This window comes from Orcinus orca, chromosome 15, assembly GCF_937001465.1.
Source record: "Orcinus orca chromosome 15, mOrcOrc1.1, whole genome shotgun sequence".
Lineage (NCBI taxonomy): Eukaryota > Metazoa > Chordata > Mammalia > Artiodactyla > Delphinidae > Orcinus > Orcinus orca.
This window is the reverse complement of record NC_064573.1, coordinates 18200917-18218915: the sequence shown is the minus strand read 5'-3', so window position 1 is coordinate 18218915 and position 17999 is coordinate 18200917.

The following is a 17999-nucleotide window of genomic DNA, read 5'->3' as shown; positions in this document are numbered from 1 at the left end:
ACATCCCTCCATGTCAGACTGTTCATTTGGTGGAATCATTTGAGATAGTTTTGGAAAGATAGATGAGCGTTCATACCATCTATAGAGGGGGAGACAGGCCCCACTACTACCTTTTTTATTATAAAACTTCCAACAAGAAATACTGAAGCTAGGCTAGGGAAAAGAAATCAACTTTGAACACAAACAATGGGAAAAATCATTCCTGACAAGAGAAAAACTCCAGGCCCCTGCAATCCTTTGCCCCTCTGTTTTCTTTTATTTATTTATTTATTTATTTATTTGATTTATTTTTAACATCTTTATTGGGGTATAATTGCTTTACAATGGTATGTTAGTTTCTGCTTTATAACAAAGTGAATCAGTTATACATATACATATGTTCCCATATCTCTTCCATCTTTGTTTTCTTTTATTTAAATCAAGGTAAAAAAATGGAAAGCACAGCTCCTTAGAGTGGTGTAGAAGCCACAGTGCCTTTTAACAGAGCTGTCTAACAAGAAGTGAGTTCAGCTGTCTCAGCCTCCTTGGTATTCCTCACCAAAGGAAGAGCAGAACAGGCAGCTTGGTTTGCTCAATTCTGTTGGATCTACATGCTAACTCTTCTGCTGAGAAATTAGCAAGCATCATATAAATACCTCTCCTCTACTATTCTGTCTCCCATGGGTCTCTTATTCTTTGAAACAATGTACTGTAAGCACTTGTATAGTGTTTAGTAAGTCATTTTGAAAATAATTCTAAAGTATCAAAATTTGTGCATAATTTACTTACGAAAAGTAAATCTCAACATATTGAAAGTTACCTGTTAAAACTTCACCCTCTCAGAAAAAGTTTAACTGAGTTACCATATGACCCAGCAATTCCACTCTGGGGTTCATACCCAAGAGAAGTGGAAACATGTTCACACAAAAATTTGTACACGAATAGTCGAATAGTCGTAGCAGCATTATTCACCGTAGCCCCAAAGTGGAAACAACCCAGATATCCATAACAGATGAACGGATAAACAAAGTAGATGTGTCCACACAATATACTTTTGTTCAGTAATTAAAAAGTTGAAGTCCTGATACATACTACAACATGAATGAACCTTGGAAACATGCCGAGTGAAACAAGCTGGACACGAAAGGACGTATATTGTATGATTTCATTTATATGAAATATTCAGAATTGGCAAATCTCTAGAGACAGAATGTAGATTAGTGGTTGCCTAGGGCTGGAGGAGATGGGGAGTGACTGATGACGGGTCCAGGGTTTCTTTTCAAGGTGATAAATAGGTTCTGGAATTAGTGGTGTGCACTAATTTGGAATTAGTGGTGTGCACTTTGGTAGTGGTGTGCACCACTACCAAAGACAACGGTGCTCTTCAGCTTTGTGACCCTAATCGGTCTGCACAACTTGTGAATATATTAAAAACCACTGAATTGTGGCTCAAAAGGGTTTTAAGGTATGTTAATAATATCTCAAAATAGTTTGGAAAAAAAATCACATCATAGAGATTTGGATGTATCATCAACACCATCATCACCATCATCATCATCATCACCATCATCATCATCATCATCACCATCATCATCACCATCATCACCATCATCATCATCATCACCATCACCATCATCATCATCATCATCACCATCATCATCACCACCATCACCATCATCATCATCATCACCACCACCATCATCATCATCATCACCACCATCATCATCATCATCACCATCATCATCACCATCATCACCATCATCACCATCATCACCATCATCTCAAGTGTCACAGTGGAAACAGTGTGGTGGTGACCTATTTCCTGTACAACTATGCGATTAGCATTTATTTCTTAATCACACATCACTGGTGATATATACTCAATTTTATGAACCACATAATAAATAAATCAGATAATTAAACAATAAATAAATGATTGATTTAATTTTATTCATGAATGTGGTTACAAATTATTTGAAAGCAAGTGCCTACATCCATCCTCCATCCTTTCCACTTGTTCTATATCCCCAGTGTCCAGCCCAACACCGCTCATCCTCAGCACCTCGTATGCACTGGCTCACTGTTTGCCCAGGGTCTGGGTTACTGGTTAGTTTGTCCCAAGGCTACTATTATGGTATGATGTGTATTCCCACCACAGACCATGGAAAGACTGCCAGTCTGACTGTGGAATGAATTACAGGAACTTATACTATCTTTGGAGCCGCATCTTGTGAGTACACTGTAAATTCTGACCTCAAAGCGCTAAAGCTGAAGTTTAAATATTGTTCTGGGTTCAGAAAGCTACTTGATGGTGCCTAGGACTGTGGTTCACGAAGCTGGCTAGATTAGTTATTGTTTGGGGGTTTAGGGTCCTTCATTGTCACCAAGGCCCAGAGCTGGGTACAACCACGTGATCTGGAGAATCACAACCGCTCTAGCAGAGAAAAATCTGTCAGAAGGTCCCATCGGGAGACCGAGAAACGCCAAGTGCGCATGTACAGACAGAAATGCCTAATTGGTTGTGATCCCAGAGGGTAAATGGCATAACAGCTCCCTCGGCTTCGTTTCCTGACCAAGACAGGCTTTAAAGCCCAAGAAAGACGTTAAAGGAATGGTGAGTGCTGCGCAATGACAAACTCATGGATTTAAATTGCATTTCGAGAAACTTCAGTGGTATCCTCAACTCCGTTTTCTTCTTTAGCGTATTGTACTTGTTGATCTTCCTTTCCTTGTGCTTTCTATTATCTAAGTCACTTCAGCCACTCTCTCCTGTTTATTGTAATACACGGGGTCTGATGTGCTTGGGAAATACCATGACGAGGTATCTGGTGATAGCTCTTCAACACCTTGGTGAGTCCTTAATACTGATTGTTAGTGGGGTCTTCCCTTGACCCCTTCCTACTCCTAAAATGGCCCGACGTGTCCCCAGTCCAAGAGCAGAAAGCTGTTGAGAAAGGACTAAAACCCAAGACCACAGGATATACTCACTGAGAATTCTTTTCCTCAGATTATTTTGGCATGCCTTGGAGAGACTCTTACTTAGCTCTGTGTCCAAGACTCTGGATTCTCTGTGGGTGAAAATAACCCTGGTGCAGGGGGAATGGCTGAGGCGTGCGTGATTGTGGGGTTGTGGGAAGTACTGATTCTCACAAAGCTGTGGCAGCCAGGAGATAGTCCCCAGATGTGTTCTTTGACCCCCCTGTGGTAAACTCAGTAAGAGATCGTGAAGGGATTTCTCTCTCCACTACCAAAGACAACGGTGCTCTTCAGCTTTGTGACCCTAATTGGCAATAACTAATTAGTGCTTCAACACCATGATGGAGAGAGAGGAGGCAGAGCTAGAGAACAAGGTGGTTGTCTAAAGTCCTTGACCTTGGACAAGTTGGGATGGGAATACGTCCCAAGTTTTTCCCGGCTTCCTGTTGCCCCTGCGAAAGTGTCCCTACTTCCTGTGTGGCGGCTTTGGTACAAGTCCTACTATCTCATTCAAGTCTGTAATAAAGTTCTGGAGGGGAAAAACATGGCGTTTTTATTTCTCTCTCTTTGCTCTCCAGTCAAGCCAGGAGCACTGGAGCACCAGAACAGCTCAGAAAAACATCCTTTTGCCAGGTTATTGAGAGCACATTTGGTATGCTAGCCTTCTCCTCCGTGTTTATTTTCAGGGTAGTGAAAAAATCACGGAAAAAACATCAGGGAAAATCGGTACATTTCAGTAATATTTCAATACATCTGCAAAAAGCAAACAGTTTAGAGTTTCTCCTGCCCTGTCTGAAGTTGGAAACTCTCACCACAGCGGGAAGCACAGCTATTTTGACTTGGCAAACCAAACCAAACAGCACGCACCTGCAACTGTACATCTCTGACGTGAATAACTGTGGCCAGAGGGTCAGTCTGTTCTCAGTTTTTCTTCCAGAAACCACATTCTTCAAATGGAGAGAAAACCACTGTTGGATTAAAGGAAATCCTTGCCATAGAGACTAAACACACAACTTTAATTAACTCATCATTTTCTAATTAGCATCCCCAGAGCCCTGTGCCTGGACAGCTTATGTGGCAGAATGTCCATCAAATTGTTCCAAACAGTTTTATGAAATAAAGTTTTGTTTTTATAAACATTTATTTTAGAAAGTTTGGAAAATACAGAAAACATTTTAAAAGGGGTGAATTATCCAACACTTATCATTCCTAGAAAATCACTTAATCTTTGGTATATTTCTTTTCAGTCTTTATGTTTTAAATTTGCATTTTGTAGAGAGTTGAGACTGTTTCATCTGTAGAAGTGTCTTTCTGGCTTTTTTTCATTTAATATTTTATGTTAGGTATTTTATCATTTTAGTGCAAACTAAAATCACTGTTAATATCTGCATATTGCACTGAGTACAGGTACTGTAATTTACTTAATTGCTCCATTGTTGTTGAATTATTCCAAATTTTCCAAAATAATCTCAAAGCTTTGCTATTATAATAATGCTGTCGTGGATTCATTGTGCGTACAGCTTTGATATGTGTATTAAGAATTATTTCCTTAAGAAAGATTCCCAGAAGTAAACTCCATTGTAGGAACTCATATAGACTTCTGATGCAGAATACCAAATTGATTTCTAAACTTTTCACTTTGAGATCTGGAATGGGGTAGTACTTTAATTAATAAATAACATTGATTTTTATCTAACGGGATAGGCAAAAATAGAATCAAATGTTGACTTACTTTGCATTCCTTGGATTTGTTTTTCTTTTTTTACCTGTTGTAATCTAACTTTGTAAACGATCTCTTTTAGTTCTTTGCCTATTTTTATTTGAGGATCTGTTATCAATTTATATGAGCCCTTTTTATTTACATAAAAGACATCAACCTTTTGCTCAACATGTTTGCTGTAAGTAATTTTTCAACTTTATTGCTTTCTGTCCATTTTAATTAGGTCTTGAGATACAGAAATATTTTTAGTAGTCACATTATCGATCTTTTCCTTGGTAATTTTCTCTCCTGATCATATGCTTAAAAACTTCCTTTTAGATTTTCTATGGTTTGACATTTTTCATATCTCTAATATACTTGGAATTTATTTTAATGAATGGTGGGAAATATAAATACACCAGATTTCACATAACCCATCCAGCAAATATCTAACCAAATTCCACATTAGTTTTCAGGTTAATATATCCCTTCTCCACTGGATCCTTCCATTGTCCTTATGAAGCTGGTGCTCTATCAAAGTTTTTTTTTATTCAATTTCTACTTTGTTTCATTAGTGTGCTTGTAAGTTTTTCTTTTAAATACTATGTACTTTACTTTTATAATTTTATAATATATTTCAGCCTCTAGTGGGTTAAGTTCTCATCTTTGTCAAAAATTTCTTGGTTCTACAAAAGAAATTAGCATCAAACCCCGGCAAGATGGTTCTTTGGGACACTAGTCCACCATCTTCTTGGTGTACTGGCTTTCCAAATAAAGTTGCTATTCCTTGCCTCACCTCCCCCAAATTTCTTAACTGCTATTGCTGTTTAATTCTGACTATATGCAACTTAAGAATTTCATGGGGACTAATCTCATCATCAAAGAACATGGTGGGTCACAGCACATATTCATTTTTTCATTAATATTATCACCTTGTGTTGCGTATTGTTTTTAAAAGCATAGGTACATGACTATGTTCTCATTTTAAAATAATGAGATGAAAGGGAAAAACTTTTCATGCCAGTAAATTCCTCTCTGGAAGGTTATTTGGGTCAATTTAAAATTTTTACTATGATTTAAAAGTGATGCAAAAATCTGTGAAGATATCTTTGTGCTTATTTGCAAGTATTTCTCTGGGCTAAGCTCCTAGAATGTGGGTGAAAGGGTATTCATAATTTCGATAGTTCCTGCCAAATTGTCCTTGAATGAGGCTGCACTAATTTACACTCTTATTAACAGTGAATAAGAAATTCTGTTTTCTCACACTGGATGTTATGGAAATTTAAAATATTTGCCAATCTGGTGAAAAATACAATCTCAATGTTGTTTTAATTTGTATTTTCCTAATTACTAGTGAAATGGAACATATTTTCTGATATATGTGACCATTTGCACTTCTTTTTCTTTGAATTATCTCTTCAAATTCATTTCTGAATTTTAAATTAGGCTTATTTATCTCTTTATACATTGCATATATTAAGCCTTCATCTGTTACATATTTTGCAGATATTTTCTCTTAATCTGTCCCTTGTCTTTTAATATTGTTTTACCATCTTTCCTTGTAAAGAAGTTATTCATTTTCATGTGGTAAAATCTGTCATAATTTTTATTTTTGTCTTCTGATTTTCCTCCAATTTTCTATTTCATCATTTTATAGATTAAAAATGTTTAAACTTTAAAGCTATGTAGAATCTGACTTTTATATGTGGTGTGAGAGAAAAATCTAAGTTTGTTTTTTCTTTCTGAGTATCTAGTTGTCCCAGTTCCAATAAATGAATAGTCTGTCTCCTTCAGGAAGTGTCTCCATTACCATATGCTAAAAATTGTAAGAGTGTGTGTGTGTGTGTGTGTGTGCGTGCGTGTGTGTGTGTGTGTATAACACACACATACTCTTGGACTTTACTTTGTCCAGGATCTATTTGTCCATTCCTATGTTAGTGTGCCATTGTATTAATTACTGTATTAATAATTAAAATAATTACTTATCTGTAATAAGTAAATGGGATTTAAAACTGTAAAATAACTTATTAATTACTGTATATAATATTTTGATAACTTATAGGGAGTGTCTCTTTTAACTGTTATTTTTTAAAAATTTTGCAGCCAATCTTTTGTATTTTCTCTCCCAAATCAGACTGTAGAGCTCCTTTAAAGCCATTTTTAGGGAATTTTGATTGGGATTTTTGTGTATTTTTACATTTGTTTGGGGAAAATTGGTCTGTTCATTCACTCAGGTCATCTTCAAGTTCCCTCAGTAAAGTTTTATATTTATCTTCATATACCTCTTGCATAATTTTTGTTAGACTTATTTCAAGGTATTTTAAAGTTCTGTTGTGATAATGAATTATATCTTGTTTTCCCACTGCGTTTTAAAATTGCTTATTGCTTGTGTATAGACACTTACAAATGAACCTTTCATTGAATTTGGGGAGGGATTTTTAATAGTTTTACTGTTGATTCTTTCTAAATTGTTGATAGACCATCATACACTTGAATATAATGACAATTTAGTTTCTTTCATTCCTTACTCATTCTTTTCATCTTCCTATTGCATTGGCTAGTCTCCTAGTATTGTAGTAATTTGTAGCAGTAATAGCAGGCATCTAGCTTTAATGAGGATGCTTTAATGAGGATTATTGAAAAACAATATAATGATGTTGGCTTTAGATTTCTGGTAATTGTATTATTTAGCGTGTAGGTTTAGCTGCTGTAATAGAAAGACCCGAAGTAATAATGGTTCATATTAAGTCTGGATGTAAGCAGTACAGAGTGGTATCGTGGCTTATCTCTGCCATCAACAGGGTCTCAGTATCATTCTAGATTGCTGCTGTGCCCTGTGAAACGCACAGCTTGTGTTTCATGCCCTCACGTGGCTATTCCAGCTACCATCATCACGTCTGTATTCCAGTTACCAGGAAGGGAGAAAAGCAGAAGTAGGGGGGAACACTGTCCTTTTTGAGGTCACAGGCCAGAAGTGGCCCTCGCGACTTACATTCATATCCCACTGACCAAATTCTAACACCTTTGTGCAAGGCAGGCTAAGAACTGTGCTTTTCTGCTGAACAACAAATGTGATTTTTACCTCGTGCCACCATGGGAGAAGGAGAGAATAGAGATTGGGGAAACTAACAGCTGTTATCACACTGTATTTATTCATTTTAAGGAATTTTTCTTCTATTCTTAGCTCAGTGAGAGTTATTGCTGGAAAAGAGTGTTTAAAATTTATCTATTTTTTTAGCATCTACTGAGATTAACATAACTTCCCCCCTCAAACCCTGTCAATATTGAGTTATAGGAGGAGAAATTGTAATTTGAATATCCTTTGTATTTTTGGATATGACACTTATTGAGAGATTATGTCATATATTCTTATTTTAAAGACATGCTGAATTTGAGATTCATTCTTTCTTTTCTTTTCTAGTGTCCTTTTTCTATCTAGGCATCTATTTAAATAGGAATTAGTATCCATTTATTATCAGTTATTTAAAATTTGGTAGAATAAAACCCTAAAACTGCTTATTTTCAAGGAAAGAATACAACCTTTTCCATTTTTTCCCTCTGTTTAATGGATTATTTAGCATTTCCACATCATTTTAGTTAATTAGATAATTGATACTTTATATTATCATGTAGTTAAATATACTAATATTTTCCAAAATTATCTTATTTTATTATCTTATTTAGATAATACCCTTGCTTAGATTAAATAGTCACCATACATTGAACATGTGTTTGAACATTTTATATTTAACCTTTTAATCCATCTAGTATATGTTTTGGTGCATGGGTGACCCGAATTCTAATTTTAACTTTCTTCTGAATGGCTACCTAGTTGTTCCAATAATATTTATTGATTAATCCATCAGTCTCAACTGAAATTCCTCTTTTAATTTACATGAATTTCTTGTATCTACTCATTAGCTTATTTACAGACTATCTAATCTGTTTCATTGATCTGTCTCTTCTAGGACTAAGGCTATACTATTAAACACTATTACATTTTATAGTTTTATAATTCACTTTATAATCGGACAGGGCAGGTGTTTTATTCTTTAAAAACTTCCTGGCTGGGCTTCCCTGGTGGCGAAGTGGTTGAGAGTCCGCCTGCCAATGCAGGGGACACGGGTTCGTGCCCCGGTCCGGGAAGATCCCACGTGCCGTGGAGTGGCTGGGCCCGTGAGCCACGGCCGCTGAGCCTGCATGTCCGGAGCCTGTGCTCCGCAACGGAAGAGGCCACAACAGTGAGAGGCACGCGTACAGCAAAAAAAAAAACAAAAAAAAACTTCCTGGCTATAATAACAGGTTTATTTTCCTAGATGAATTTTAGGATAAGCTGTTCAGTTAAAACATTTCAAGGGTCTTGATTAGAACTGTATGAAATTAAACATTAATTTATAGAAATGCTGCATAAATGTTTATATATTGAATTCTCCAAGAATAATCTCCCTATTTTGGCCTATGTTATATCCCTCAATAAAGTTTTGTAATTTTCCTTATACAGGACCTGTATATTTTTTTGTTAATTTTAGGAGATATATATATCTCCTAAAATTTAAATATGTATATATATATATGTATATATATATATATATACATATATATATACACATATTTAAAGTAAATGGAATACTTTTTTCATTATACTTATTCCAGATATTTGGTATTTCTTGTATTAAAACAATTGATTTTTGTATATTTTGTGACCAGCTACCTTACTAAGAGATCTTATTAGTTTTTATAGTATTCATTCTGATATGTCCAGGTATGCAGCAGCAATTTTTTTTGACATATCATATTAGTTTTTTATCCTTTTATTTCCTGAATAAACCAAGGTTTTTTGGTTTCCAGATTCTGTTATTTTAAAAAGAAAAATTTCCTCACAGGATCAAAGGGGAAGCTGAAGATAAGGCCAGGATTAGGACGAGGTAAGTGAGATCGTTTTCTCAGATGCCAAATTTAAGGTGTCAAAAATCTCAGTAATCAAGATACATTTTATATATATATATATATATATATATATATATATATATATTTGCGGTACACGGGCCTCTCACTGTTGTGGCCTCTCCCGTTGTGGAGCACAGGCTCCAGACGCGCAGGCTCAGCGGCCGTGGCTCACGGGCCCAGCCGCTCCGCGGCATGTGGGATCTTCCCGGACCGGGGCACAAACCCGTGTCCCCTGCATCGGCAGGCGGACTCTCAACCACTGCGCCACCAGGGAAGCCCAAGATACATAATATTTTAATGCAATTGAAAAATTTTAAATATGTATGATGAACAAAATACCAAAAATTTAAATAAAGATAGTTCAGTTTGGAGAACGAGGGTCTGAAAAGGCCGGGAACCAGGCACATGTGGATACCTCAGTGGGAGCTCCCAGTGATGCTTTACAATGGGATGGGTACACTTTGAGAAAGAGAGTGATTGTCATCTTTGACTAGGGGGAGGGCAGGGGACTTGTCTTGTTGTCCAGGACTCCACATGATAGGAGAAATGTAATTCTCCAAAAATAGGTACAATCGCCAAAAACAACAGTTATCTACCATGTTACAGTCCCAGGATGCCCTTTTCCTTCATTGACCGCCATCTTCAGCTCAAACTGCAATTCTTCACACGGCAGAGCCAGACCTCCCAAGAGGTCGCATGCCAATGTATTAGTCCTTCTTTACTTCCCGCTATACTGTTTATTCAAAGCTGCAAGCTTTACATGGATATAGCATAAAGATATTGATGAAGAACTTTTGGTGACTTCAAAGAGCAATGTCCATTGAAAAGTGAATGGCCGCCTAGGTTCTGTTTTGAACAAATCTTGGGTGTCTCTGCTTGGGAGGGGACCTCACAGACAGGCCAGAATCTCTTCTTTCCTGAATAAGTTTTTCTGATTCAAGAGGAAAAGTATCAATTGTTTTTCAGTCCAATTCATAGGCCTTATTAGGCTGATTAGAATTCTTTCCAAAAGACTTGACTACTTAACCTTTACTTTTAGTCATGTGATTATCTTTCTATGCATTTTATGGGAATTTAAATGAATTACATGTAAAAAAAGTCATTAATAAGGTAGATTTTACATCTATCTTTTTTTTTTTTTTTTTTTTTTTTGCGGTATGCGGGCCTCTCACTGCTGTGGCCTCTTCCGTTGCGGAGCACAGGCTCCGGACGCGCAGGCTCAGTGGCCATGGCTCACAGGCCTAGCCGCTCCGCGGCATGGGGGATCTTCCCGGACCGGGGCACGAACCCGTGTCCCCTGCATTGGCAGGTGGACTCTCAACCACTGTGCCACCAGGGAAGCCCCCATCTATCATTTTTCTATTTGTTTTCTACTTGTTTATATCTTGTTAGTCTATCGCTTCATTACTGCTTTCTTCTGGGTTAAATAGCTGTATTCTAGTGTACCATGTTAATTACCTTATTGTTTCTTGTGCTATATATTTTTTACTTATTTTCTTAGTAGGGATTACAAAACATCTTAAAACAATGTAGTTTGGATTAATATGCTATTTCAGTAGTATACAAAACTTTGCTAAGGACCCAAGTGTGAATCCTTTTAGGCATCCCTGGTTTCTGACGATTTGCTTTTCTTTCGCTCCTTTCAATATATTCTCTGCCTCTGTCTTTTGATGGTGAGTTGTCTAGACGTGAATCTCTTTGGATGTACCCTGCTTTAAGTTTGTTTAGTTTCTTGAATATGTAGATTAATGTGTTTCTTCAGACTAGGAATTTTTGGCCATTATTTCTTCAAATATTATTTTTGTCCCTTTTTTTTCTTTCTTGTCCTTCTAGGACTCCCACTATGTGTATGTTGACTTGTGTTTAAGTTTGGCGATTCTTTCTTCTGCCAGGTCAATTCTACTGTCAAGTTCATTTAGTGAATTTTTGGCTTCAATTATTGTGCTTTTCATTTCCACAATTTCTATTTGGTTCTTTTTAACAGTTTCTATCTCATTGTTCATATTCTCTATTTGGTGAAACATCATTCTTATACTTTCCTTCTTTTCTTTAGACATGATTTCCTCTAGTTCTTTGAACATATTTATAATACCTGATTTAAGCTCTTTGTCTAATAAGTTTAACATCTGGGCTTCCTTAGGGACAATTTCTATTGAATGTAATTTTCCCTGAGTAAGAGCCACACTTTCCTATTTTTTTGTGTGTCTTGCAAATTTTTTGATTGGAAAATGGACACTTTAAATAATTTAAAGTGGACATTCTGAAAAATCACACACACACACACACACACACACACACACACTCTCTTTCCTCACCCCCGGGTCTATTGTTGTTGTTGCCACTACTCTGTGTTTCTTAGTGACTTTCTTGGACTAATTCTGTAAAGTCTATATTCTTTGTTTTGTATGGCAGGTGAATTCTCTGCTTGGATAGTTTAGTGGTCAGCTAATGACTGGACAGAAATTTTCTTAAGTATCTTCAACCAAGAACTCTCCCAACCTCAAGGACAGCCCAAAGGGAGAGATTAGAGTCCTCTCAGGTCTTTCTTGGACATGCACATAGCCCTGCAAATGGGTGTGGCTTTCTAGAGTCTCAAGAATACATTGGAACTTTTCAAAGTCCAGTAAAAACATCTTCTTCCCCATATTTTCCTTTCACACTTTTTAGTCAGCCTCTTGTTTGTCCCAGCTGTTATGCTGCCTCAGGCATCGGCTTGTTGTTGACAATGCTCTGGGGATAGAGTTGTTCTCACTGAGGGAGATCAGGATTAGTTTAAATAAAGACAAGCCCTGAGAATGGGGTTTTTCCAGGGAGCTGCCAGACAGGCCAAGCAGGGACAGTTATTTGGGGATGAGCTTTGAGGAAGTTCCAAATCTGTTTTGCCCCTCTTTAGTGACTGTTAAGCTGCTGGCTTTTACATCTATAGTAGTGTGAGGCTGGTCATTTTCAAGACTACCATGGTCTGGGGAGCTGGGGAGAAGGAGATGGGGGCAGAGCAAGTTAAAACATGACAAAACTCAGTTTGTGCTAAGCAGAATGTCCCTGCTCTAATCCCTAGATTCTCTGAATATGTTATCTTGCATGGCAAAAAGGACCTTGCAAATTTCATTAAGATTACGGACCTTGAGATGGGGAAATTATCCTAGGTTATCTAGCTTGGGCCCAACCTAATCAGATGAGTCCTGAAAAGCAGAGAACTTTTCTCACCTGTGTCAGAGGGAGATGTGACTATGGAAGAATGGTCAGAGAGATGCAGTGTGGCTGGGTTTGAAGATGGAATAGGGGCAATAAGCTGAGGAATGTGGGCTGGAAAAGGCAAAGAAACGGATTCTCCCTTAGAGCCTCCAGAAAGGAATGCAGCCCCATCGACACCTGGGTTTTACATCAGTGAGTCCTGTGTCAGACTTGTAACCTACAAAAATAAAATAGTAAATTTTTGTTGTTTTAAGCCACTAAGTTTATTGTAATTTGTTACATCGACAATAGCAAAACTAATACACTGTTATTACTGAGATTCAACTGTTTTAAAAAAATTAATGCTCCTCAATGTAGCAAGCATTTGGTTAATAACTAGATTGCTAAGAATGTTGATTTTGATGCCTTTTTTTCCCAGTGTTCTCATTGCCTTTATAGTGGAGTGGATTTTCAGATGCCCTTACTCTGCATCCTGGAAGAGCTTTCCCCCACTTCCTTTCGGCCTCTGGTATTACAAATGAAAATCAGATTTCTGTCGTGCTGTGGATAATCTGCATTTTTTTTTTTTTCTCTTGGGAAGCTTTTTAGACTTTTTCTTCATTTTTCCGAATTCACTACATTGTGACTCGGTTTGGAAGTTTTCTTTGCTTTTCATTCATTCTGCTAAACATTTGGTAGAGACTTTCAATGTAAGAACTCATGTCTTTCTTAAATTTGGGGAAAATATCTATTTTTATTTGCTTAGTAATGTTCTTTTTCATTCTTGCTATTCTATCTAGATTTATTAGATCAATGTTAAAGTTTCTGGATATATCATGCATGTCTCTTTATTATTCTTTCTCTCCTTTATTTTTTTCTTTGGTACTATGTTTAGAGAAGTCTTTATTTCAATTTTCTCTCTAATTAATTCTCCAGCAACACACCTTATTTTATTTTGTCCATGGATTAAGTTTAAATTTTAACAATCAAGGTTTTAATTCCCATGATAGCTAATAGATGATTTTTCTTATAGATGAAATACTCTTTAATGTCCTTCTGAGGAAAATACATATATTTATTTTATTAAAATCCTGCACTGATTGTTTTATTAACTTTGTTTCCTCCATTGTAAGTTCTTCTATGCGTTGTGTTTAGCGCATCTTTCTTTGTGTTGCCTTTCTGAAATGTTTGGTGATTCTTAGATGTATGAGCATACACCTCTGTAGTTTGATTTCTTGAAGACTGTTCTTTTATGTGGCTTATTTGGGAACAGGCTAGGGCTCTTTGTACTACTGACTGTTTAAAGTGGGGTCAGGATAGTCAGGAAGCCTGACTTAAGGGGGGATGGGTGTTGCAGGTCTTCCTGGGCTTTGCCAGTCATGTGGGGCACAGGCCACACTCACTGACCTTGCCGTGGGGCAGATTTCCCTCTTGTTTCTGTGTCCAAGTGGTGCTAAGTGGTGAGGTAGTAGAAGACAGTTGTGTTTCACTTATGTTTCCTGATACAGTATCATATGATATATAATGGTTTATAACTGTTATTCCTGCTATATATATTATAATTGTCATCAATATAGAGTTACCCTATTAATCCTATTCAGTGACTTTTCTGCTTTGCCTGATTTTGCCATTTCTCCCTGACTTCCTTTTTCTTAGCCTTTGCTTGAAATATCTCAACCTTCCTTTAATTTTCAAAGTTGCCAAGGTATTTTCCTTCGTAAGTGTCTTTGGCACAGACAATATCATTGAATTTTATTTTTATTACAATATGAATATTATGTCTTTCATAAGGAAATTCAAACCATTTTCAAGTGTTGACTTTATATTGACCAAAATAAGAATGGCTGTCTCATTGGAGGCAGTCAGCAAATATGTGTTAAATGGATGAACAATTTCTGATATTCAGGTTTCCTTAGTTTCTCTCCTTTCAGTATAAATATATTAAAATTTGCTCTTTTGTCAACATCTTGTTTATAATTTTACTAGTAGTGAATTGTTGAGTTTTTAGAAATATTTATTTATGTGTGTATATATATATATATATATATATATGTTCCCAAGCTTTATTGAGCATCTATTTATACTGTAATCACAATTCTGAAATGTTTGATTTTCAAGTCCATAGCAGACTATGAACAATAACTATCAGTCTGCATATGAGAAGCAGAAAGTAAAGAGAAGAGTATGCTGGAGTAGTCTAGTCTATGCAGGACTAGAGTCTTTAAGGGCCTTGTATTTTAGCAACAGAACTGAAGTTTATAAAACTATCTTATACGTCCAAAGTGATCTATATAGTATGTTAACTATCAAGGAATTACGTATACTTCACAGAAAGATCACTTCCAAAATAAATTAAATTTCAAATAAATGGTTGAGAAATTAACTGTGTAAGAGTCAGTCATCTAAAGTATTCATTATGTGGAAATGCCTTCAATGTCCTAATTATACTATATAAGCTACCTGTTTATCATTATTAGTTCCATATGTACAGAATGTCACTTTAAACTGACTTGATTCTGTCTCTGTTATATAACTCTAAACTCCATCTTTTGAATCTATAAAAAATGGGAGGATGTTAATAGCTAATAGGGTACTAATACGGATTATGGTGAAAATTAAATGAAATAATCCATGTACAGGGCCATTACCCCTGCCACTTATAAGGTACCTGACCTTGGGAAAGTACCTTAACCTCTCCATGCCTCAGATTTATCATCCCTAATATGGAGATTATAATGTTTTTCCCACATAGATTTAATATAAAGAGCTTAGAGCAGAGCCTGGTACATCTTAAGTTCTCAAAGTGAGCTATTATTAGTGTTTGAATACAGTAAGGGCTACAACACGCACACGGGCAGCGCCCCTAAGAGAACAGTATTCTTTTTGCACACAGATCAAGGAAGCAATAAGTACGATGTGGTCCAAATGTGTAAAAGGATTTGATATGAGAATTCTAAGAGTTGTGATGTATAAAAAATGTTCTATAATATAGTATCCAAAATGTAATGTATTATCAATTACTATCAATAATAGTAGTATCAATACTATTTAGTGGGAAGTGTTTTTGATCACATCGGCACCTCCTATCCTGTTAACTTACCTAGCCCCATCAACATGCAGGAAAGAATATGTATCCTTGCTAACACAACCTCCCTCTTCCTTCCCCACTTCTTGGATATATGTGTTATTAGCAAATCTGAGTACAATTACCACAAGGAGTAGAAATGAGACAATATTTTGTGAATTACAAACAAACTTCTAACTCTCCATTTTGTCAGAACAACTGTAGAGCAGCACTAGAGCTGTCACAGTGATTTATGATGCCCTTCACCAAGCTGACAGCAGTGGAGAAAAAACTCCATGCGAGAAAAATTCCTTATATTTATTCTACCTAGTTTAATGCCTGATGAACCATGTTATAAGAACAGTTCTTAAAATAGCCTTGAGGAGAGCATCTCTACATTTTCCCAGCCCATACAATCCATCATGGAGAATGTAGGGTAGATGATGGTCTTGCTGCAAACTTGGCTGGTTTACAGAAGAGACATTCATTGGATGCGTGGCAATAAAAACAAGAGGCTTTCAATACTAACTGGCACTCTGCTACTTGCCTTCAGTCATTTCTTCCTTACTGTAAACCTTCATTATAGGTAACAGTATTATCATGTAAATATGATTATAAATAAGAAGGGAAGATCTATCCAAGGAAGATACAGCACGATGACCTCCAAAGGCACTTAATTTGGAGATAGAAGTGAAGAGGGAACACAGAGCCCATCCTAAGGAGGGTTGCGTATACTTCATGTCTTTCGGAAACCTTGTCTGGCCTCTCACTGCTGTGGCCTCTCCCGTTGCGGAGCACAGGCTCCGGACGCACAGGCTCAGCGGCCATGGCTCACGGGCCCAGCCGCTCCGCGGCATGTGGGATCTTCCTGGACCGGGGCACGAACCCGTGTCCCCTGCATCAGCAGGCGGACTCTCAACCACTGCGCCACCAGGGAAGCCCTATTTTATATTTTATAAAATATATTTATTTTATATTTAAGGCTGTGTGATTTCTGTACCTTTTCTTCTTAACTGCATAGTGTCTGCAACTTCTCCCATTTCCTTTGGCCTTTCCCATCTCTTCAGATAACAAACCAAACAAAAGCATTCCCTTACCTTTCCATCTACTTTAATTGCCTCCTTGTCTGGCTGAGTTTCCCACTTCCTACAAGAGTAGGTAACACTCACTGGCACTATTTGGCACTCTCTATTCCTGTGGCTTTAAGGCCACCCCTTTCCCTTGCTTCTGTCCAATGCTATCTCCTGCTTCTGTTCAAACTCTCTGACCGTAACTTTTCAGGCTCCTCCACTGGCTCCTTTCTCTCTGTCTTCTCCTTACACATTGATATTCCCTAGGCTTGTCTATTCTTAGCATTCCCTGGGCATCTTCATTTACTCCAATGTCTGGAATATGCTATCAGGCCTCAAATGCACATTTTGAATGACACATCTTTCTGAAGTCCAGAATTATGTTTCCAATGGCTTTTTGTATATCTCAAATGCAACGTGTCAACGACAGAATTTATTTTCTCCCCAAAACATTTTCCTTTATTCATTCCCTTCATCAGGGAAACTCTTGGAATTAATCCCTTCCTCTCTCTCTTTCACGTCTGTGGCCTGGTTGATTGTACTCCTAACTATCTCTTGAATATACCCAATTATTTCCATTCCATTTCCTGTGGCCTCATTTCTGTTCTCACTACCTTTTCCCTGAATGTTTAGAACCCTGTCCCTAATGTCTCTTGCCTTCATTTTCACCCACCTCTGATGTCATCCTCACCCAGCCTGCATGTCATCAAGGTAGACTTTAAAAACAAAGTGACACTAAACTAAAGGGGAAGAATCCCTTAGTTATGTCATTCTCCTGTTAAAAATCCTTGAACGGTACCCCAGTGATTTCAAAGCAAAGTGTCAATTCTTTGGGCAAAGTCAAGGCAGTTTTCAATCTGACCCTTATTTGCATATTCCCAATCTCATTTGCATTATTACCCGCCCCCCACCCCATGCAACCTTTGGTTCCTGTTTGTGCCCTCTCTTGCCTATATGCTTCTGTACATGTACCTGCAGTTTTCTCTTCCTGGGGTGTACCCTGCTCATCGTTCTGCCTGGCAATCTCCAGATCTTCCTTCAAAACTGCATTAGAGCATTATCCCTTCTGGGAAGATGTCCCTAACCCACA